The 22943-nt window shown below is 39.4% G+C and overlaps 1 protein-coding gene across 14 annotated transcripts in view; it reads right to left on the bottom strand.

The window, feature by feature from the left end:
- The window catches only part of ZMIZ1 (zinc finger MIZ-type containing 1), a 361484-nt gene that overhangs the window by 201621 nt on the left and 136920 nt on the right, over positions 1-22943 (bottom strand). For 12 of the 14 annotated variants that reach the window (XM_068139917.1, XM_068139913.1, XM_068139912.1 and 9 more), the window contains one exon: positions 10273-10454. The exons of the other annotated variants lie outside the window; for them this stretch is intronic. The gene's annotated coding sequence lies outside the window, so the exon portion shown is untranslated. The remainder of the gene's footprint in view (positions 1-10272; positions 10455-22943) is intronic. 14 annotated transcript variants of the gene reach the window in all.

Here is a 22943-nt window from a genome sequence, read left to right as displayed (position 1 = left end):
TCTCTCCTCCAAAGACAGAACTACTGTAGTGGGGCAGAGCTGCAAAAAGAGTAGGGTACAAACCAAAAGAGCATAGCTTGAAACAGTAGAGGGTTCAAAAGGGAAAATTTGCTGTTTTTTTCTAGATCCACAATGTCTCAGTTAATCCACACAGACAAGACAGCAGCAGCATGCATTACTCTCTCAGAAACAAAGGCAATCTCAACAAGATTCAGCCTCAAATCTGTGGTGTACTTCAGTATTGCTTGTCAGTGTTTGTATCACACTGGCATCTCAAGGCTCTCAGCACAGACCAACATACCAGCACAGGAGGTGCTGCAGGGGCCTTGACTGTAAATGAGAATAATTCCACAAGCATCAAGGGATTATTCTCCATGGTTCAGCCATCTCAGTCTTTGTACGCAAGGTGGGGGAAAGGATAAAGTGGCTCTGCAGCCTGTAACACAATGTGTGCACATTCAGCCGTGTGACACAGGGATGGCACCAGCCTTCTGCCAGGAACATTAACATTTCCCCTGTTTGGGTTAGTTTAGATGCAAGCAAGTCTAAATTAATTCATAGATCCTCATATGCAGAGTACCCCTCCTTCTGCCAACTGAGGACTCTGGGGCATGCAGCATAGCTGCTGAGCCAAAGTTAGCAGGTTGGGCTTCTGCACCAGGGAGAGCACCCCATGCTGCACTGCCAGTAGGTGAGAAACAGAGAAACAAATGCCAGTAAGACCTTCTGAGCTTATCATCTTATGCCCTGCAGGGGAAGTGGAATCAATGCAAGATGGGGCAGAGTTGGGTTGCTGCTCTTGGAGATGTTTTAGATTCCCAACTTCTTTTATGCTTCCTAAATTTTTTTTCCCAGGCTGGCAGCGGGAGACAAAGAAACAGAAACACAGGATCTGAACAAGCAGGCCAAGTCCCTTGCATCTGAGGCAGGCACAGAGCAACATGGAAACATGGAGAGCTGCTTAGACAGAAAAGTGGAAGTGAACCCCTCAAAAAAATGCCAGGAATTCCTGGCGTGAATGATACTGAAACCAAAGACTTCCTGTTTATACAAACAAAAGGAAGTAATTTATCAGCTGATGTTTAATGCCCTTGTTTCAGCTACTTCTGTGACACTGTGAGAATGTGTATTGTCTTATGATCTGTCTCAAAGTAGCACTAGTTGTTTTTAATCTGTGCTGAAACACTGTGGGTTCTTGAAAAAGAAAACATTTTCTTTGTGGTTTACAAATTATTTTTGCTTTTATCATCTGTTCATGCACAGTGGCTTACAAACTGCAGCTAGGTTGTAGGTGGGGTGCCTCCTAGTAATATTGTAAATAAATGGAAGCATTGTTTCAGCATAAACAGTCTGAAGAGTGAAAAGGCATTTTTTTCCTTTCACTAATGAATGGCAGCAACAAGAGATGCAGCAGCATACATTTGATGATTCACTGTTTACAAAATTATGTCTGCTAAATTTCCAGGGAAATATTAAATACAGACAAAAATTAGAATTTTCATTTAAGAAGTTCTGACTGTCTCTAAGCAAGCTGATTAGCTCTTAAGTGACTGGACTTGCCCCGCACTGGCTTTGTTAGAATGAACCACTAAATTGTCCTACTGAGCATTCATTCAAAATATAACACATTCAAGAAAATTAATTAGAATTACTTTTTCCATCACATTCATAAACATATATGCCATTTTCACATTTTAAGTTCTTCCTCATCTCAGGAACAATTACTAAACAAACTGGAAGCTGAGATTTTTCATCGAAACAGCAAGAATTTTCATTTTTAAAACATATAATTCATACAGAAGTAAGCAGTATCTAAGTCTTCAGTAGGTAATTAAGTAATTTCAGTATTAAGCATAAGGTTCTTAATATTCAACATTCTTGCTAGATGACAGTCACCATTATAATGATAATTTTGAACAACAGGTAATTTTTTTGTAGGGGATGAGGTTTAGTAGGTGTTCAGTAGTTCTCTGTTTTTCCTTCTGTGTAACAACTCAGTACACCAGCTCACGAGTGCTGTCTAATAAAGATATTACAACACTAGCAAACATCATGGCTAAACTAAATCCTAATGTAAACTACTGTTAGAGCGGTATTACATTGTTTTCATTTGCTCTGTGAGTTGCAGACTTTGGGATAATAATATTGCTCAGTAATAGTGATAGCTTAATTTCATGTTGTAACACCCTAATGACTTTATTGTTTCACTCCCATTCCAATTCCAATAGCTATTACCATTTAAACACCTGTATTATCAAAGTGTTGAGGATGAGTACCTTCTGGATAATTTACTTACATTACAAAAGACTAATTCAAAGAAAAGCTAGACATTTCGCTAACTGTTGCGCCGTTTATCTTTTCAGCATAAGCAGAAGCCATCAGAAAAGCTTGTACTGATTAAAACAAGCAGCCTATACTCGGTTCACATGCAGGACATACTTCCTTCAACAGTGACAGGCATGCTTCCTTCATGGAGGCAGGCAACAGCACATAAATCTTAAATTTCATGAGTGACTATTAAAAGTCAAATTCTTAGCCAGGGATTTGGACACCAAAAGAGTAAGGTAATAGTAATATACAAATTATCAGATAAGACCAGGCTGGATGAGGCTCTGTCCAGCCTGATCTAGTGTGGGGTGTCCCTGCCCATGGCAGGGGGGTTGGAACTAGATGATCCTTATGGTCCCTTCCAACCCTGAATGATACTATGATACTATGATACTTACTAGTCTTCAGTGACTGACCACACCTGCTCAGTAAGATTCTACTGTAGTTTTCACTCATACATACAGTAAAACTAAGTTAAAATGTCTTACCTTCAATCTCTTTTTTAAAAAAGAAGTTGTGCAATATTTTTTCACTGCATCTTAACAAATAAATTACCTCAAAAAAAGGATAAGACATTATTAAAAACCCATAAATGCTTAAAAAGCATTTTGAATATTGTTTTCCAAACAATTAATTCACTGGAGTATCTTTCATCACAATGTATTTAATATAGAATCTCTCATGAGAGAGGTGTTAAATTTTGAAATAGGTGCACATCAGTGACTTCTGAGAACCAGCTGTTTTGAACTGGTGATTCTCAGGGCTGGTTACCACAGGACAGGTAAACATCCCCTATATGGCAATACATGCTATTTAGCCCTGTTATGAAACACCACAGAAGTTCTGTTGTACTAAATATGTATCTTTTTTCCTCTCAAAATTTTGGGGTTAAGATTTTAATAGGCATAATACAGCTGGGCTAAGTAGGTTCCCTGTAGTGATTATGTTTGGGGAAAAAAGCTTACCTTAACCCTTTCTACTCCATTTCATACACTTTGGTTTTGCTTCAGGACTTAATAAATCTGATTTTTACAGACTGTTACCCATATTAGTGAAGAGTTTGTAATTGCTTTAAGTGCACCTGTTACATTAAAATACTGTTCCAGATCTACAAGGAACCCCAAGAAAGGTGTATACCTAGATCTAAGAGGAAAAGATGATTTCTTTTTTAAATCTCTTTTCTGATCCAAGATATTTCTTGCAAGTCTAACAAAACACTGTGTGTTCTGCTTTTCTGAAAAAATGCCCACATGGATATTTACCAACAAAGACACACAAAAGCTCTGTGAATTTCTGCAGTTAGTGTGGAATGCAGAGAAGCATTTTTAAATTGAAAGTTCTCCCTGTTGAAATTTCCATTAAGGATATTTACACAGCTTCCTTATAACTTCTCCCCCCCCGATACGTATCTAAATAAGGGGGGTTTAATATAAACAGAAAATACGTTTGTGCCACACCACTATAAAATGTAAAGGCTAACTCTCCCTGGCTAAGAGGTGTCTGAAGTATGTCTGTATGTCTCAAAATACCTGGAAAAACATGTAAATAGAGACCTTAACTGCCAAAATCCGAGCTCATGTTCTCTTGTTGCCAATTCCAGAAGAATTCAGTAGGACTTTGTCAGCCCATCCAGCTAAAAATTGGGTTTGAATCCATCCATCCAGCCATCTCCAATTAAAAGACTAAGATCAGGGTTAGTAAAGTGTATGTATTACTAGCATACTCATCCACTACAAAAATGTTTATACTCATTCAACCAATATAGCAAGAAGAAAACTGTTTACACAGTTTTTATGTAACATTTTTCATATACTTAAAGAAAACTCAGGTTTAAAAGACAAAGTATATTTTGAGGTCTATCAGAAAAAGCTTGTCCAACTGACAGCTAGGTTGTAGAGGACAAGCTAATTCAGAGCATTTATTATTATTATTTTAAAATTAATATATTATTATTTCTTTATTCAAGAACTAGTAAGCTCAAAACCTGTTTGTTGCACTCATAACACATCCCTAGGTAAGTGACCTTATTTTGTTGTGGGTGGAATATTTTTCATTAGAAAAGCTTGAAAGAAATTTCTGAGATCCTTGAACCAAAATCCCTTCTGAAAGCACTGAATAATAGCTTTGCATGGAACACGAACATGGAATCAATTAGTGAGAACTAATTGTTGCTGACACAAAAGGGAATAAATTTATACTTTAACTGAACTAAGTGCTCAGGAGTTTCATTTTTGTTTTTACTGTCTTTAACATATGCTGTCACTCAAGTGATTTTCTTCGCTATCATCCACCAAATGTTAGGAAAGGACATTAAAAGGTTATAAAGAAGAAAAAAAAAAAATTAAATTACTCCTATGCAATACTCAACCCTTGTCATTGATTAGTAACTCAGAATCAATAGTAATTTCTCCTATATATATATATTATTACTGCCATAGCATGAAGTATAGTCATTATTTTCATAGTCCAATACCCAGGCTTATTCTCAAAACAGGAAGATGTTTACATAACATTTTTGAAGGGAAAAAATAAATAAATTTCAGCCTCTTCTAATTAACAGTATTGACCAAATTATGGTGATTCATTTGTTCTCCAACACAGAAAACAACTTTCTCTGGTTAAAAAAAAAAAAAAAAAAGCTGTATTAGATTTCAATTTCCATTTTCAAAGATATGTTTATGGACTATTTAAATTTGTAATAATTTTTCCTAGTATATATAATGACTAGTGTGCGTTTTCTCTTGTGCTCCCCATTTGTCCACTCCATCCACCCTTAATCTACATTATTATTACACATGTAATTATGAATTTACATTACAATTTGGACATCTGTGTGACTGCCCCTGTGTAATACATGCAATCACTAACTTAACACAGTGAGAAAAATAATGCTTCATTTCTTAGCTTTTCCTAAGAAATGCATGAACTTGGTTTGGACCATGTCAAAGGATCAGCATTTGGGATGCAGTCCAAAGCTCTGATGGGAGAAATCACATTTAAAAATACTATTTCTACTACTGTTGAAAAAATAATACTAAATTTCTTATGAAAATTAACTTTATTTAAAAAGGGTTTTGCTTGTCAGTTGAATACTACAAAGGTTCTTGAAGAAATTTGTATGCAATGAAGTAACTACTCGAAGCAATCAGCACTTTAGCACAAAACTTTAAGGATGCAATAGCAATGCACACTACCACATGGAGTTAGGCAAGGGGTCAGGCTCAAGAACTCTACTAGAGCCTGCACATGCTGGAATGATTCACATCTTGATGTAAATTTCCAAAGGGAGAGATGAAGGAGGGGCAGAAGAGAGCTTTGCTTAGGATAAATACCACTTACTACTAAAGGCAAAACATATGGATAGCAGCAGAGAGTCTCAACATGAAACTCAGAATGTTTCTATTGAAAATAACGTTTTGGTGTAGGGGAAATAATAATAATAATAAAAACCTGCATCAGCTGACTGTGGTAAATCAGTCTTGTTCTTTCTCTGTCTCTTATCTCTACAGCAAAACCTCTCCATCTCAGCATCTAAAGATCTCCATCAGTCATGACTTCCAATCCAAAAGTAATCTGTTTACCATTCAGCTTTGCCAACAACTGTGCAAGGAGACAGCTGCCTTGAAAAACAAGAAGAAATTAATAAATAAAAAAAAAAAATCAGGCTGCTATTGTTTTCCCCAAGGTATATTTCACTTATTTTGCCAGTATGGCAACTTTAAGGAAACGAACACATACTTAACAGTTGTCTCCTAACAAACTAAAAAGAGACTCAAATGTCAAGAAAGGCATCAAAACCCATTTTGCAGCTTTCTGACTCCCTCCAAGGCAACTCAAACGCTAGATAGCAAAGTGTACTTACTAGCTGGTTGGCACTGTGGTCACTGGGAAAAACCCAGGGCTCAGCAGGCGTCCCCAGAGCAAGATGTTGGAAGGATACACACCAGCACAGTCATTTCAATCACCTAAGAGAAAGCCCTTGGATGCACTGCCTAAGTGTGTACAGGCATTTCTGGCATCTGGAACACAGTTGTGATGCAGAAGTTGTAAGACCATACACACTTTCTTTATTCTGATATAAATCTAATCATGAGACTAGACTAATCCTTATTCATAAAAATACTTGATAAAAGTGCATACAATATCTTTCTTTTCTCACTCTTTGGAATAAACACCAACACTACAGCACACACCTCCAGAGGAATACAGCCAGACAAAAACTTTGATTTTCGTCACTCTCACGCACATTCTTAGAGCACTTCAGTTCTCATGTGGCTTTATTCCCAGCTAGAGCTAGAGCTGATAACTTCCTGTGCTTTTCTGAGCAAAGCAAGTTACCTGAGCTATCACTAGCAGCTAGGTTGTGACAAAGGTGGTACCCATCTAAAGCAGCAAGCACCACATGCATACCACCCAGAAAAGATTTTGGTTATACGGATTGGCAACAGCCAAAGAATAGTTTAGTGTTAGCTTCAGTGAAGACTGGCCACAGATGACAGACACTTGGAATGCAACAGATAAATACGATTATCAATGAAGTTCAATATAAACTGTGCAAATGGGTAGGTTATTAATCCCCTGGCAGCTTACCACAATGCAAACTAACACTGCCAGTCAGCCCAGTAACTTCTTATGCAGCATGGACGGCTGCATCCTGCTTGAGGGAGTGCCCATACTGCCCACTGCCTGGCACAGCAGGCCAGGATCACCACAGCACCATGCTGAACAGCCCAGGCACAGAAGCCATAGCCAGGCTGCACTTCCTAATTTTCCAGTAACAGAAACATTGTTTGGGGACCACCACGCTCGACAAGAGTTCAAATCTCACTCATTAAGTATTCCATGGTTTCTCACAGGAAAAAAACCCAACAGACAACAGTATTTGGGATAGGCATTTCCCCCTTGGTGTGCCTGGATGGATTAGTACCTTCAATGAAATGTGAAACACTTTCCAGTCCAGCTCAATTTATTCCCAATTCTTTGAGAATCACATGTAGAGTTTTCAGTTGTTAGCATAATTTCTTGCACTGTATTATTTAATTACGTGAGGGAGTTGGTCAACCCTGATAAAACACTGCAGCCCTTAATTCTCTTGACTCATATCTGACCTTTCAAGTGAAAAGATAAATAAAGGAATCATTCTTGATAGTAATTTCCATGATGTTAAGTTTTCCACAACTTGAAGAAGATAAATACGATTTTGTGTAACTGTGTAACAATATACAGCATTCATTTATTACTGATTTATTTATCCTCCGATTGATTTTACCAAGTGCATCATTTAGTGATGAAAAGGTCTAAGACCTCTATTTGGCTGAGACTTAATTTAAGATCCAGTAGCTTCCCCAATTAAATTAAGATTTTTTTTGCTGTTAGTTTGTTTACCAGGGATCACAAAACAAACATTAAACTTCTTTAATACTTCAAGTCTTCACTTAATCCTGGGCAGCAAAATTGTTTAATTTCTCAGTGCCTGACAGTATTACTGCAGAATATCAAATCTTAACTTTGCACATAACTCAAATTCTTTATTGATATTGCCAGAAATTAGGTGGTGAGCATTGTTTTTCTTACTCAATTCTTATTCCCAAAGAAGAGGAGGTGGAGATAAATTGCACACCTGTTCGAACAACATGTTTTAAAACTTTACAACAGAATGAAGCTCCTGTTGTACCATCTGGTTAATAAACTGTCAGTTCATCTATTAAGAACTATAGAGCTCTGATGGAATTTGGGGAAGCAGCTGATAACCTGTCATATTTCTAATTCTAAGATATATCCTGTCTTGCAGTAAAGTTGAATAAAGCAACTCCACATGCCAGGTTTGCAAGTGAGCTACACAAAGAACAAAGGCAACTGGGAGGAAGCCCGTAAAGATCTAAAGCTTTGTAGAGTACCTGGAGAAATGTTTCTACAATCAGACACTGAATCAATTTTATTTCCCCCCTGCTATCCTCCCTCATGCATTTTCTTCCATCCTTCCTCCATCCCATGCTATGTTCTTCAGCACAAGAAGGTTTTGAAGCAGGTTTACAAAAGGCAATCACTGTTGCAGGGAGGGAGGAAGGGTAGATTTCTTTAATCTCCAAGGCTAAACAGATGAAGTTGTTCTTAATGGATAGCACCTGCAGCTGCTCTCAGACTCAAGACAGGGTTTGGACTAGCTGGGAAACAAAAACAACTTTCAGTTTAAGAAAAAACAGTGGGGACAGAGGGAAAAAAAACTATTGAGTTGTGATTTCCAACTTTCCAAAGTATCCTTTGGGGAAAGGAGTTCTTACCTTGAGGGAGCTGAAAGTGACAAAAAGGTAACTTTCAGTACCCTTATTGGATGTTGTACTACATCCTCATCAGGATCTTCATTAAACTCTACTTAAGTCAATGGCTGGTTGCAATGGTAAAGTGGCATTCTTGGGTTGTTGCCCAGTGTGATAAAAAAGCACACAGAGCAGTGCCACATACTGTAGCTTTTTCAACTTGGATACTGCAGGTTTGCTTTCCTTTTTTTTAAAGGAGACTGCAACAAACCTTCTCACTGAAAATGTACTGCCTTTGGAAATACCTTCTCTTAGAAGAGAAAAGGTGTGCAGTCTGTGGTGCCTGTCCCAACACAAGCAGCTCTTCAGCTTTGATGAAACAGCATCATTGCCAACAACAGGCTAGTTGGGATCAGAGGAACTAGTTCTTTTTTGGCATGCAAGAAACAAAGCATAACAGAGTCTTTCCTGCATTACAACAATGCTGGAATACCACATTTGAATAATGCTCAGACATGTAAGAGCCTTTACAGGCCTCAGCTTTAATGTTAAGCTTATCAACTGGCAAGAGAGAGAGAGGAGTTTCACCTCTCTTGGTGGGATAAATATTAAGTCACAGACAGGTTTGGTGATTTACCAAAAGACACACAGGTGAGTCTGACAGAACCAAAACTGAACCTACATATCCTGGTCAGAGTAGGCGAATCAATCACAAAAATACCTGCTTCTAGCTCTTGTCATAAAAGAGAGGTTTATAAAGATCTTTGATTTAGAAGTCTCCAATACTTAAGAGTTCCTGGAGCTGGCTTCATCTCCATGGCGTAACTAGTTCTTTTTTAGTTATTTGATAAACATCATAACTCTGCAATAAAATGCAACTAGGTTCACACTAAGTACCTCACAAAATAACATCAAGACTGAAGTTAAACATGTTTATGCATTGTTCTAAACTTTAACCTTAATGGTGACACATGACTAAATACTTTGATAGCTCACAAAATCTCAAATGTTTGGCCAGCTCTTTTAATCCCTATTGTCTCACTCACTATTATTTAAATGCCTAAAATTTAGTTATTTTACATAAAACCAGAACAATTTCTTTGTTCTAGTTCTGCGATGAACACATTTCCAATGTCATAACTTTAGGTAATGCAGATGGGACCAGAACTTACAGCCATTTTATCACTGAGCATTACACAACAGCACTTTCCAAAACTGCAGTTTATTCTCCCCCTTAAAAGGAGAACAAATGCTAACAGAACAAAAGGGAAGACAGGCTTGGCTCTTCTTGAGCTGTAATCTGTTTGCTTTCAAATGCAAATTCCATATAAGCTAATACAACTCCATACAAGCTAATTTGTAGGAGCATAATACCTCTCAATGGTTTGAGCTTAAAAATAATAAACAAATAAAGAGTGACTGTGAAACATGGTGCAACAGGTAGAACATTTATTTTTGTGTTGGAGGTTTATTTGGAATAGAAATGGAAAGGGTAGAAGAAGCTGAAGTCATTCTTCAGTTCACAAAACACTTTATAATAGGTTATGTTTTATACATCACAGCAAGTTTTCCTTTTTCAAAACTCAAAATGTGCATATATTTTTTTCCCCATTAATTGCCACTAGCATGGTGCAAACCTCCAAATTGTCAGAGGTTTGGGCTGGCTTCCAGAAGTTGACATACTTACCAGCATCTCTTTGGTCTAGAAATCCTGGAAGAGTTTCAATTCTTGCTTGGTTACCAAATGCTCACAAACATTTCAAGAATAGCCTTTTCTGTGGTATTTCTCTTTCCTCTTCCAAATAAACCCAGCAGTTCAGAGGCATGTGAAAAATGCTGCAAAATGTCTCTTGTCCCTTCCTCAACCACCTAAAAAGGATCAAAATTTTGGATAAAAGTTCAGTTTTTGCAGCAGGATACACGAGGGTAACCCATGACAAGCATTATGAATGCTATTTGCAAAAGTTTGCCTCCCATTACAGCCCAAATGGGAGCAACTGAATATCCCCTTCCTACAGTCAGAAAATCTTCTTGCAGTGGCACTTCATACAGTAAAGGTCAAAATCTAGCAGAGTTACCTGCCATGCTCTCTTACTTACAGAAAGATATAGCTTTTTCCGTATTTCCCTCATAGGAGTTATTGGAGCCAATAGCCAATTTGTACCTTTAACCTTGTGATAGCCTCACAACACCACCACCGCCCTGCAAGCTGCTGGGCCTTGCTGTTCATTGATTTCTGTAAGAAGCAGGTTTTGCACAAGGATGTATTATCTTCCCAAGACTGAAAGAGATTTATATAATGAAACTTTGCTAACTATCAGCTCGAGACCAGTAACAGGGTAAATGTAAAGATCTGAAAAACTCTAAGTAAGGCCAACAAACTGGTTTAAAATACCAAGGCCAGGGGGAGGAAAAAAATCATCTCTGTATTGCAACTGATTTCAGCAGATGTACATGCTGAATATATGTCTGTATGGTCCTACGCTTGGCCTCAAATGCAGACTGCCTTGTATTTAAGAAATTACAGGAGCTTTTTCTGACCTTGCAACAAAACAGCAATAATCCAAGAGTTTTAAAGCAGGAAATTTCAACAAAACCCCACACTGCTTTAAAAAAAATTTAGAAGTTTTTGCTGTCAATGACTCACATTTTTTTTCCCCCTAAACCATTCACAAGTACTTATTGGCAGACTGCAGTGATTTCAGACTTTGCTGAAACACATTCCTACTGAAAACCATCACTGTATCACCACCCTCTGTAGCAGTCCAAGGCTTAATGCTTAATGGGTATGATCAACAGACCACTACTACAAAGTCTATTCTGTCAGCAGCAGTGGTTTTTGGTTTACCTTCCTATGTCAGCTTGTCATTCATAGCAGGACATCAGCTGCTTGGTGAGCAGCTCTGCCAACCCTGCTGCAGCAGAGCAAGCTTCTGAGAGAGGGACCAGACAGCTTGAGGTGAAACCAGCTCAGCCATCCCAAGACAAGCCATGCTTCCTCATGAATCACAGCTATTAGTCACACTTACATAACACAAACAGCGCATATTTGAGCAGCAGTGTGCTTTGCTAGGGACCAGCTGTGTGCTAACTTTTACAAAGGTGCTCATTAAAGCCTCCATTCCCTTTTGTCTTTCAGATCTCACAGCGCTCCCATGCCAGTCTGCTTTTGAAAACTACACTTGCTGCTTCCATGAAAGCTTTTGCTTTTGGAAGAATAAGGTCGGCTGTCTAGCTGGCAACTGAGACCTTTCCAGACAGCTGATAGTAGCTGTAACAGCAATATGGCATATCCCTGCTAATAACAGACAACTCACAGTGAAGGTCTTGTGTGATGGCAAACACATTATTAAACCTGTTTGTATCTCAGCAACATTGTAAGCTAACCACCAACTTTTTCTTCATAAATATTCCAAAAAACTCCACCTTACCTATGCTTATCATCTAAAAAGACAAGAAACAAAGGTGGTGTAATCGCTCCTCTCTAAGACAGTGGGACCGAGTAACTTACTATTGAAGCAGTACTTTACTAGTGGCTTAAAGCACAACGGCCCAGTCTCCACCAGGACACCCTGCTTGCTGGCTTCCCTAATCTAACTGGCAGCATCGCCTGCTGAAGAACTGCTGCTCCAAGTGCTCTAATCCAGGAAAGGGAAAAGTCCCAAATTTGTTAGTAAGCCAATTAGCATCTTGCTAGTGCCACCTTGATTTCTAATTGTACTTAACAAGCAATTATCAGCAAAGACCTTAGTGAATACCCTGACTGTTATTAGCAAAGTCACATCCAAGGAACAAGCACGGACAGCACAGGAATATTGTACAAAGCAATTCCAACCACGTGAACATCACGGTCTATTTGTGTCAGGCATGTTCTCTTTCTAGCATTTTCATTTTTCAGTTTTTAAGTTACTGCATCACATGACATCTTTTAAAAGCTTCAACAAATTAACCACCTTGATAGAGATATTATTGCAAAGCAGACTCTTAGTTCTATGCAGGAGCGTAGATTAGACTGACATATTTATCTTTCCTGACATGATAAAACAAAGTAATCTTTCCTATGTTATTTTGAATTAAAGTGTTATTTTGTAATTAAAGAGTCAAGGCATAGAATTAAGTGTCTATCACCTGGAGATTTCATTTCTCTCATTAAAACTTGCTAGTGCTTTAGTAGCAAAATCCCCCCAAAATTATAATTCAGTGTCCTGAACAACATAAAAGCAAAAAACCCCAAATCCCACCAACCCAAAATCAAAACCTCTCTTCTGGAAAACCAACCAAACAAAATAACAGCAACAACAAATACTCCATTTATTCCTCCCCATGTGTAGGCTCTTCCAGAGAAAACCTGAGAGTTGAAATCTTTTGTTAGCTTTCCATTCCAATACCATGAAATTTCTAGTGGCAAACAGTGCAAAAGACAGACCGGAATTCCCACAATCAACCACACTGCTGATGAAACTCAGCATAGGGAAAGAGCTCAGTTTGTGGCCAGCTACACTGGCTAAACCCTTGTGACACGCCACGTTACACAACAAGCTTTCCTTCCAGGCGGACCAGCAGCTTCTCCACATGGCAGCATCAGCAAGTGGCCTGGATGCAAGTCAATGAACTGGAAGGGAGAGTCTCCCATGTGAAGTTCCTTTCCAGTGTCAACACAAGCATGAAGGATATCAGTTCAAAACAAGAGGTGAACTAGAACAACAGTTTCATCACACGGAATAAGGCCAGTTACTTCCCGAAGCAGCACGAGCTGCGCCTGTTGGCGTGTACGTGGGTAACACTCATCACATTGATCAGCTTCTTCTGAATGACAACCCTTCCCCCAAGGAAACACATATTGTGATCGCAATTTAAATACACCAGTGCCACAGAAAAACCACTGGTTTGGTCTAGGAGAAAATACTGTGAATAATTCTATGTTGTTTGTTGTAATTTTGAATGCATTTGCAAGTTTTCAAGGTCTATGCAATAACTCACACCGTTTATTTTTCTGAATAAATAGCAAATTTCAAGCTAGGGACTTAGGGACTTTTTTTTTGCTAGCAGGAATCAGACTAGGAAGTCAATACAGTGAAGGAACCTTTTCACAGCTCAGTTAGGCACAAGATTGGAGAGCAAGGTTAAAAAGAAAACCACATCCCCATCGAAGGACAGTGTAAAAAAACATACTGCCCTTATTTCTATTATTTGTTTTACAATATTATCTATAACACCCTTTGCCAGATACAAAAGCAAACGGTGACAAGCATTCTCTCAGCAGAGATTTATAATCTAATAACAGGATATGGCATAGGTGAAGAGCCTTGTCCAAGGTCACACAGTAGATAACATGGCACAAATAAGGATGTCAATACTTCCTGACACTCTCTCAAGTCTCTTGCCATCTAATTCCCATTCCCTCGCTACACCTTTGACGGCAAACAAGCATAGAACCTATTTAAGGTGGCAGGAGCAGGGGGGATGATCCCACAGACAACTATGAGCACATTCTGCAGATGAAATAAAAGGTTTCCATTTATCTTGAAAGGGAATAGTTGCAGGTATGGCCTCTATTTGCTATTGCGACATAATCAGGACAAATTATGTTAATAAATGTAATTTTAGATCATAAATTTTACAAAAACATATGTGAAAATCCTTTTACTTAAAGATTAATTCTTAGAAATAGCCTTTTGTGCTATTTGTTGCTACTAATTTTCAACAGACACATTTTAAGGAGGTCTAAAGCGCTAGAAACACAAGCTTAACTATCTTCCTTTCCTGCTTGCCTTTGTTTACCATGTAAATTGCCACCCACACACTTTCCCATATAGATCACAGTGGGGTACTATTCACCAAGACAGAGCTTCAGCAAATGCAGCTCCTGTCCCCAGCAGGAATAAGGTTATGCCTGGAGTTCACTCCAAGTCGCATAAATTTATCTGAGGGTAACAGGAAAAAGAAGTCTGGTAAGAGTCACTGAGCTCATTCAAAGTCTGCCTAATGGACTTCAGAGTGGGGGAATGCAGGGAGATGCAAAACAGAGAATAGATCATTTCAGGGAAACTAATTTTATCTCCATGAATTTGTATTTTACTGGGGTTTCTTAATGATACATATCACCTATGTGCTACACTATGCATCCAAAAATGTGTTAAATCAACAAACCAAGAAGTAATCCAAAGATTCAGAACTATATAGTATTTAAACTCCTCAGAACAGCAGGAATTGTTGGCAAATATTTGCAGGCTTTGTCTTTTAAATCCATTTTCTCTTCTTTTCAAAAGTCCTACAAATACTGTGTAACCTCAAAATCCATTTATGAAATGCCATCCTATTAATGTACAGACACCCAGTGAAGGCACACAGTGTTGCTGACTTTCTCAGATAAACATCAACATTTGTATTTTTATGCACCCAACACCCATCTGTATGCTTGCAAGGTGAGGGTTTATCATATAGGAAAGGAGCTCTGGGAGCAGCTCACCATTCATTTCCTGCAGGAGCTGGTGGAGGGAAAGAGAGTAGGGAAACCTCCACATGGCTCAGTTTTCCTTTGGTTAAAGCATTGCCAACCTATGAGAACAAAAACTGCAAGGCTTCTACATTGACGTGTACCACAGCCCATGGAGGAAAAACCTGAAACACATCCCCTCACATGCTTTGGACAGGGGAAAATATTTTATTCAAACACCTCAGTGTAAGGTTTTGAAGTAAAATAATACAAGTAAAGAGCAGAGAGAAACAGAATCAAAATATGTTAGCATCCCTATCTGTGATTTATCTTCTTTTAGAGATCCACAATGGCACAACCAATTCCTCTACTTTCCAACAAGAGACCAAAAAAATCCATGCAGTACAAACATACACATGTATCATATATGTGTGTGTTTATAAAAGCTATGTTCTTAGGTTTACAGAGCAAGAAAAAAAAAAAAAGCTAATTAAACCACTGTGGTGGTTTTAGGCTACGCCTTTAAAATTTACTTGCAGATTTTGAGAAGCAGAAAAATATAAATAAGTCACTACTGGGTGTAAAAAGAAAAACAAAAGCTTATTCTAACCAAATTCATTGGATAAATGATGACGAGCTATACCATAACAATTTTTCCCTTCTTTTCTTCTGATCTCAGCTGTTTTGCTTCACTTGGGAGAGATAACATGCTTTGGCTGGCCTTGGCTAAGTTTAGCCCACTGCTTCTTTCTCCACTGCTTTCAGCCTTGGGACTGGGGGATAGGGGAGGGCAGTGGAATGGCTTCCCAGGTCTCTGACCAGGGTAAGTTTTTGTGTTGTTTGCTAATTGTAAATATCTGTATAATATTGCAAACACTGTATATTTTGTACATATTCATTGCATTCCATCATAGAGTGTAGACTTTGCTTGTAAATACAACTTCATTTGCTTCTAACTGAGTTGGTCTGGCAAAGCTAATGCGGGGGGAAACTTCAACCCACCAAAACTATACAGAAGCTTAATCAAAAGTGAATGTCTGAAGACTTTCAGGAATCACTTTTCCAGTTATCTCACTAATAACTTCTGTGATTTTGAATTTCCATGATGGGGGTATCCCTTGCAGGTTTCAATTAGTAGCCTTTACTGTCTGAAAGTCTTTCCTTTAATCTAATTATTTTCCTCCAGTGAAATGTTTTGCCATTAAGCAAAAAGGAGGATTAGGAATAATCACAATTAATGTAGCAAATGTTTGTATAATGAAATCATGCTTGTATCAGCAGGCAAAGAAGACGACTCACAATAGCCTTCTCCATTCTTGATTTTATACTGTGCAGCCTCAGATACTACAGGAAAACAATTTAGAGTGCAAGATTATCCTCTGGCTCCTGATCTGGCATTGTGTTTACTACGGACAAACAGAAGTGATGTTATCCCAACTGACGTGTTAGGCAAGCTTAGAATTCCTATTCTGTTCTACCTCTTTCTTTTTCTCTCTCTTGAAAAGGTTTGGGGGAATAGGGATTTTTAACAGGTTTGACTACCAAAGAGTTTTCTGGCTGAGAAATTAAGAATGAAGTTTCCCATTGCTGAGATACAACATTCTTTCAGTGAGTGTGCTTTTAGGTAATTTTTCTAAAGCATCCTCTTGGTCTTGGAGCATAACCACAGTTTCACAGACAGGATACAATGGTAAGGGCCACCTTACAACTTTGATATTGACAGCTGCATGGGAGACACGCAATGAGACTGCAGCTACTGGAAAATTTTGAAGTATTTCCTCAAAACCACTCTTTCAACTATTCCCAAGTTAGCTTTGCCTTCACAAGTGGCATCTCTTCCACACAATGTTTAAGCAGGAAGCTGCAGAGACTGATCAAATACCCACAAGGAAAGAAATGAGTAAAGGTTGGTTCTCATGGAGAATTTAATGTTGCTCTCATTAAAAATCAGTACTTACAGAACAGATGTAAAACAGCCTGTGCTGTAAAGTACCAGTATCTAGTAGTGGTCTTGCTTGTAAAACCAAGATAACCATTTCTGTATGAAAGAAGCTGTGCTTGGAAGTTTGACTGGTCAAATGTTAAAATAAAGATATTAATAGAACAGAATAGAATAGAACAAACCAGGTTGGAAGAGACCTTCAAGATCATCGTGTCCAACGTATCATCCAACACTACCTAATCAACTAAGCCATGCAACCAAGCACCCTATCAAGTTTCCTCCTGAACACCTCCAGTGATGGTGACTCCACCACCTCCCTGGGCAGCACATTCCAATGGCCAATCACTCTCTCTGTGCAGAACTTCTTCCTAACATCCAGCCTAAACCTCCCCTGGTGCAGCTTGAGACTGTGTCCTCTTGTTCTGGTGCTGGTTGCCTGGGAGAAGAGACCAACCCCCCCCCTGGCTACAACCTCCCTTCAGGTAGTTGTAGAGAGCAATAAGGTCTCCCCTGAGCCTCCTCTTCTCCAGGCTAAGCAAGCCCAGCTCCCTCAGTCTCTCTTCACAGGGCTTGTGCTCCAAACCCCTCACCAACTTTGTTGCCCTTCTCTGGACACGTTCCAGCAAGTCAACATCCTTCCTAAGCTGAGGGGCCTAGAACTGGACACAGGACTCAAGGTGTGGCCTAATCAGTGCCATGTACAGGGGCAGAATGACCTCCCTGCTCCTGCTGGCTACCCTGTTCCTGCTGGCTACCCTGTTCCTGATACAGCCTACGATGCCATTGGCTCTCTTGGCCACCTGGGCACACTGCAGGCTCATGTTCAGCCTACCATCGACCAGTACCCCCAGGTCCTTCTCTGCCTGGCCACTCTCCAGCCACTCTGACCCCAGCCTGTAGCACTGCATGGGGTTGCAGTGCCCAATATGCAGAACCAGTAGTGCATGCAAGAGGGCAGCAGTCCGCAACCGACGCCATCACTAATGTCCCTTGTGCACAACCCCTAAGCAGGAACACCAACATGGCAGCAGGTTTCTTCAAGTCCCTTGCCCCACTGAAACCAACTGAAGAAAACAGCCATCTGCCATGAGCTCTTCCTCCATCAGACCACTTCATGGTCCCCATATTGACTTGGTGTACAAAGGTTTCAGTCCTAGCCTTCAAGCACTATCATCCTCCTGCACCTTAGACAACAAAGGTCATCAAGGCATTTAAAGAAAAACAAAGATGGTAATGAGATATCTAGGGACATCAGCCACAACAACTGAAGATAAAATCAGTTCTCAGCTATGCACATAACACTTTTTCTTTGGCCAACAATGTGTACCACAAACACGTGTATTATTTTTATGGATGAACAGTGTTTTATAGTTCAAGTCTTCTGAAATATCCATTGAGTCAAACTATTTAGTGCATACAAGACTTTTTAACAGATTCCAGCCATGTTTTGGCTGGTTCTTTTGAATAGGCCAATATAAAGACTTGTCATTCATAAATACACACTGAAGATGTTATGACTCCATTTCTAATGGCAGTTTGGGTATTGCTTACCTTGTCTGTGTGGTATGTCCTTATTCAAGGTGTATGACTGGACACTAACCAAGCAGTACTGCTTGGCTAACTTCACAGCCATCAGAGAAAGAATAGTAAGTATGCTGCCTATTCTCCTTCATCCTCCCTTCTGTCTCCCTCAAAAAAGCTTCAAACTCCAAAATATGCTAGAATCTGTAGAACTGCCTCATTCACTGACACTGTAACGAAGAAGCCCTGCTTATCCATGTACTTCAGGAAGTATTATGACCCCAAGCATTATTTTATACTCTAATTTAGTCAATTATTTTTGTGTTTCTCAACAGCTTTTCTCTAGAGTGTATTTTCAAGAAAATATATGTATATAACATTGTATTGCTAATTATTTCATCAGTGTGAAAGTCTGTTAATTCTTACCTTGTATTTTTAGCCACTTCCAAGTATTTTTTTGTTTGGGTCTGAACTGGGGAGCAGGGAACATAAATTTCTATTAATCAATCAGTGATGGCAGTGGTGGTGTGCTCTAGTTTTTCATTCTGACTGCAAAGCAAAATTAAAAGCTGTATTTTGCAAATTTACGCATTATGGATTGTAGCAGCAGCTGGTGGACTGCTGCTGAGACAGACCGTCTTTTCCCTTCCAGTCCCCTGTGACCGAGATGGAAGAATTACAGGACAGCACTAGCAGCTGCTGCTGCTGCCCCAGAAGCAGCAAGCCAAGGTCTCTGAAAAAATAATTGGGGAGGCGGGGGAAGGGAAGAAGAGGGACAAAAGAACTTAGGCAGGGGAAGGCATTGCCAAGACTGGCCGCACAAACAACACACTGCACCTTGCTCTCAAAAGAAACAATTGAGCTGGTTTGGGCTCCCTTCACGAGACACAAGTCTCTTAAACCATTATAAGACTTTGACACACTTAACAATTTTTGATAAGGACCTTTAGAGATGAAAAACTAAGCAGAGGCAATGCTCTTTCCAGTCTGGTGAATGCAGCAGTTTGTTCTTGAATCTTCTAAAAATAAAGCACAGCATAATGAGAAACACCCTTCCTTGCAGCTTTTGAAAAGCTTTAAGAGATACATTCTGTGGCGCACTCTACAATGGTGTAGGCACAGTCTACAAGTCAATTCATGCCCTGTCTGTAAAACAGGGATAACCAAATCCCTTCTCACACACATGCAGTCGTGAAGATAAATAATGAATGACTCCAAGATATCATGTGCAAACACTGAAGAGCACTCATTTTATGAGATAGATATGAAAATGGAACAATGCCAGTTTGTGAAAACACAGCTCAGTGCAAACATCAGCTCACTTACATATTGGGTCACCCGAGCAGCGACTGGAGGCAGGCAAGCAATGCCCAGTTATGCTACTCACCACACTAAATACAAAGATTGTCCCAAAGGCACTGAAAAACACAAAACCACCGACCGACTAAGCAACATCTACCCACATCTCAAAACATGAGCTTCACAAAGCTTTCAGGTTTTCTGGATCATCTTTTGAGTTCAGCAGTTCTGTGTCCAGAGACATCCCAGAGGTCTAGTGTCCCACTAAATGGGACAGCAACAGGCCTCACTTTACAAGCATCCCTAGGAATGAAGAGCAGCTTCTAGTTTAACAGAAGCAACCTATGAATGCTCATTTTGAAGAGCTAAAATTTGTCATAAACAAACCATAAATGGATCAAGCGTACCTTGCAGTCATGGCAAAGACTTCCAGATTAGCCACAGAAGAGACTAATGGAAGAAAATATTCAGCTATTCTAAAAGAAAAAAACATGGCCACCACTAGAAATGCAGCCTTCTATGCACTGTACACAAAGATTTAATAGAAACAATGACATACATTCATGGCTTTATTCTGGTGTGGAAGGATGTGCTTCAGTTTAGTATCTTATCTTTTAACTGCAGGACCTGTTTTCATCCACTACATTTGGCCATTTAAAAAACAAAACCCAAACCCCAAAAATCCACACAACATCACCACCACACACCCCCAAAAACCACTCAAAAACCCCAAAACACCAAACAGCATACATACATACACCCCAAAAAACCAAACCACAAGCCACAAAAAAACCCCAAACAAAACCAAACCCCAAACAAACAAAACAAAGGAACACCAAAAAGAAAATATCAAATCATCTTTGAATTAATCTTGTGTACCCAAAACAAGAAATGCTTAAGGTCAGAAGAAAGTACTACTGGATAGAAGGGTTTTCAGCAGTTTTGTTGTGTATCAGAATCCCTTTTAAGATAAGTCCAGAACTCTGTATACAAAACCAGCACAGTTCTAAGCAGATACAGCTTTCTCTCACTGTGTAAATTTTGCATTCATTTTTTGGAAGCTAATCTAGTGATTGCTCTCTAACGAAACAGCTTTTGACATAACATCACTTTCCCAAAGAACTGATGTATGGGTTCATTTAGAAGGGGGTTTCAGACACATCTTTCTCATTTGGTAACATTATGCCTCACTTTTTCTTTTTTTAAAACTATAGTTAAAATGCTGAGATGCTTGCAGAAGACACTTCCTCAACATTTAACTGAAGGTATCTGCTGCTACTACTATCACGAGCTCAACCTGTTACAAAAGTTTGCTTTTAAAGATGATTAAATAAACCCTTTCTCCTTGGCATATTAAATCCTACCTTGCTTCTAAATTCAGAGCGTATCTAGTCAAGGCACTTCCACATGTGTTTGAAATTAAGGCCGTTGCCACTTATTTTTAATGCATATAGAAAAAGACCCTCAGCAACACCAAACCACTTCTTGCCACCAAATCCCACATCTTCAGGTCCCACTACTAACAAGGCCACATATTTCACAGCTAAATTATTTGCCTCATGATGTCCACTTTACAATTTCCTTCAGATTTCGTTCTGTGATAATCATTGAAATTAACAAACTCAATTTCACTGTCAACTCTATGTAGCTAAAACAAAAATCAGTTGTTTATCTCAGTCTAGGTCCTGGTGCACGAGAAATCACCTCGCTGAAAACATGGCTCCATCTTTGCACCCTCCTTTCAGGTATTTATATACATTGATGAGATTCCACATGAGCTTTCTCTCCTTCAGGCTGAATAATTCCAGTTCTGTCACCCTTTCCTTGTATGCAAAGTGCTCCAGTCCCCTGTTTAACTTCATGGCCCTTCACTGAACTCTCTCCAATATGTCCACATCTCACTTGCACTGAGGAGCCCAGAACTGCAGGAGGCCACAGCACTCCAGGTGTGGCCTCACTAGCACTAAGCAGAGAAGGATCACCTCCCATGACCTGTTCACAATGTTCTGCCTGATGCACCACAGGATATTATTAGTCCTCTTCACACCAAGGGCATATGGCTGGCTCATGTTCTGCTTGGTGTCCACTATGACCTCATGGTCCTTTTCTGCAAAACTGCTTTCCAGCAGCAAATATCAGTGACTGGAGTTGCTCTGCCTGTCAGGTGAAAGACTTTGCTTTTCCCTTTGATAAATTTCATCAGATTCCTCTCAGCCTGTCCAGGTCTTACTGGATGGCAGCATGACACACTGTTGTTATCAGCCACTCCGCCCAGTTTTCTGTTGTCTGCAAGCCTGCTGAGGGTACGTGCTGCTCTGTCATCCAGACCACTAATGGAGATGCTGAATAGTGTGCTGAATATTGTGTCAGTACTGAACCCTGAGTTACACTGATAGTTACTGGACTCCAACTAGACTTGGTGTGACTATACTAGCACTCTTTCTAGAAGGCAGAACAAGGAAGTCAACAATAATGGCACAGAAATCCTACTCCCAAGTAGCAACTTTGCAGACCAGAACTGAATAATTAATAGTAACACACAGAAGGAAAAAAAAAAAGATATTTCCTAGATGGTCATGTTCTGTCAAAAAACCACAACAAAATGCAAACAAACCAAACGAACAAAACCACAAATGCAACCCAGACCTGACAGAACATCTACTCCCAAGAGCTGTCACACTGACATAGGCTCATGCTCAGCCTTTATTCCTAGGTCAAAGAAATTGGTAACACCGAGAAATGGTGTAAATATTTGCAATACTGACACAGCCGTATTTCCAAAAGTTTTAGTCAAAACAAGTTTTTCTAACAGAAAAACTTCAGTATTTGGTACAATTTGCCTTGACATCTCTTGTATTCATGCATTACCAAAAGAAGTTCATTCATGACTTCAATGTGATACAGTGGTGATAAGGATTAGAACATACATTCAGCATATGCATCAATTTGTAGCTTTTTGAGGGCACAGTTGAGGATGAGTACAAAAGGCTTCACTGCCCTACTAAAAGTCTTAACCAGTTAAGGAATACAACAGCTTTCTTCCCACAGAATTCATTAGGAAGGATTTATAGAATGGCTTTGACTTATTGCCACAAGGCAACCAGGGCACGCAGCCTCAGAAGTCCCAGCATCATGCACACAGAAGAAGAGGATCAATAGA

Source organism: Melanerpes formicivorus, unplaced genomic scaffold (assembly GCF_026170545.1).
Source record: "Melanerpes formicivorus ecotype bairdi unplaced genomic scaffold, bMelFor1.0.p_v2 SCAF_6, whole genome shotgun sequence".
Lineage (NCBI taxonomy): Eukaryota > Metazoa > Chordata > Aves > Piciformes > Picidae > Melanerpes > Melanerpes formicivorus.
This window is presented reverse-complemented; position numbering and strand designations above follow the sequence as displayed.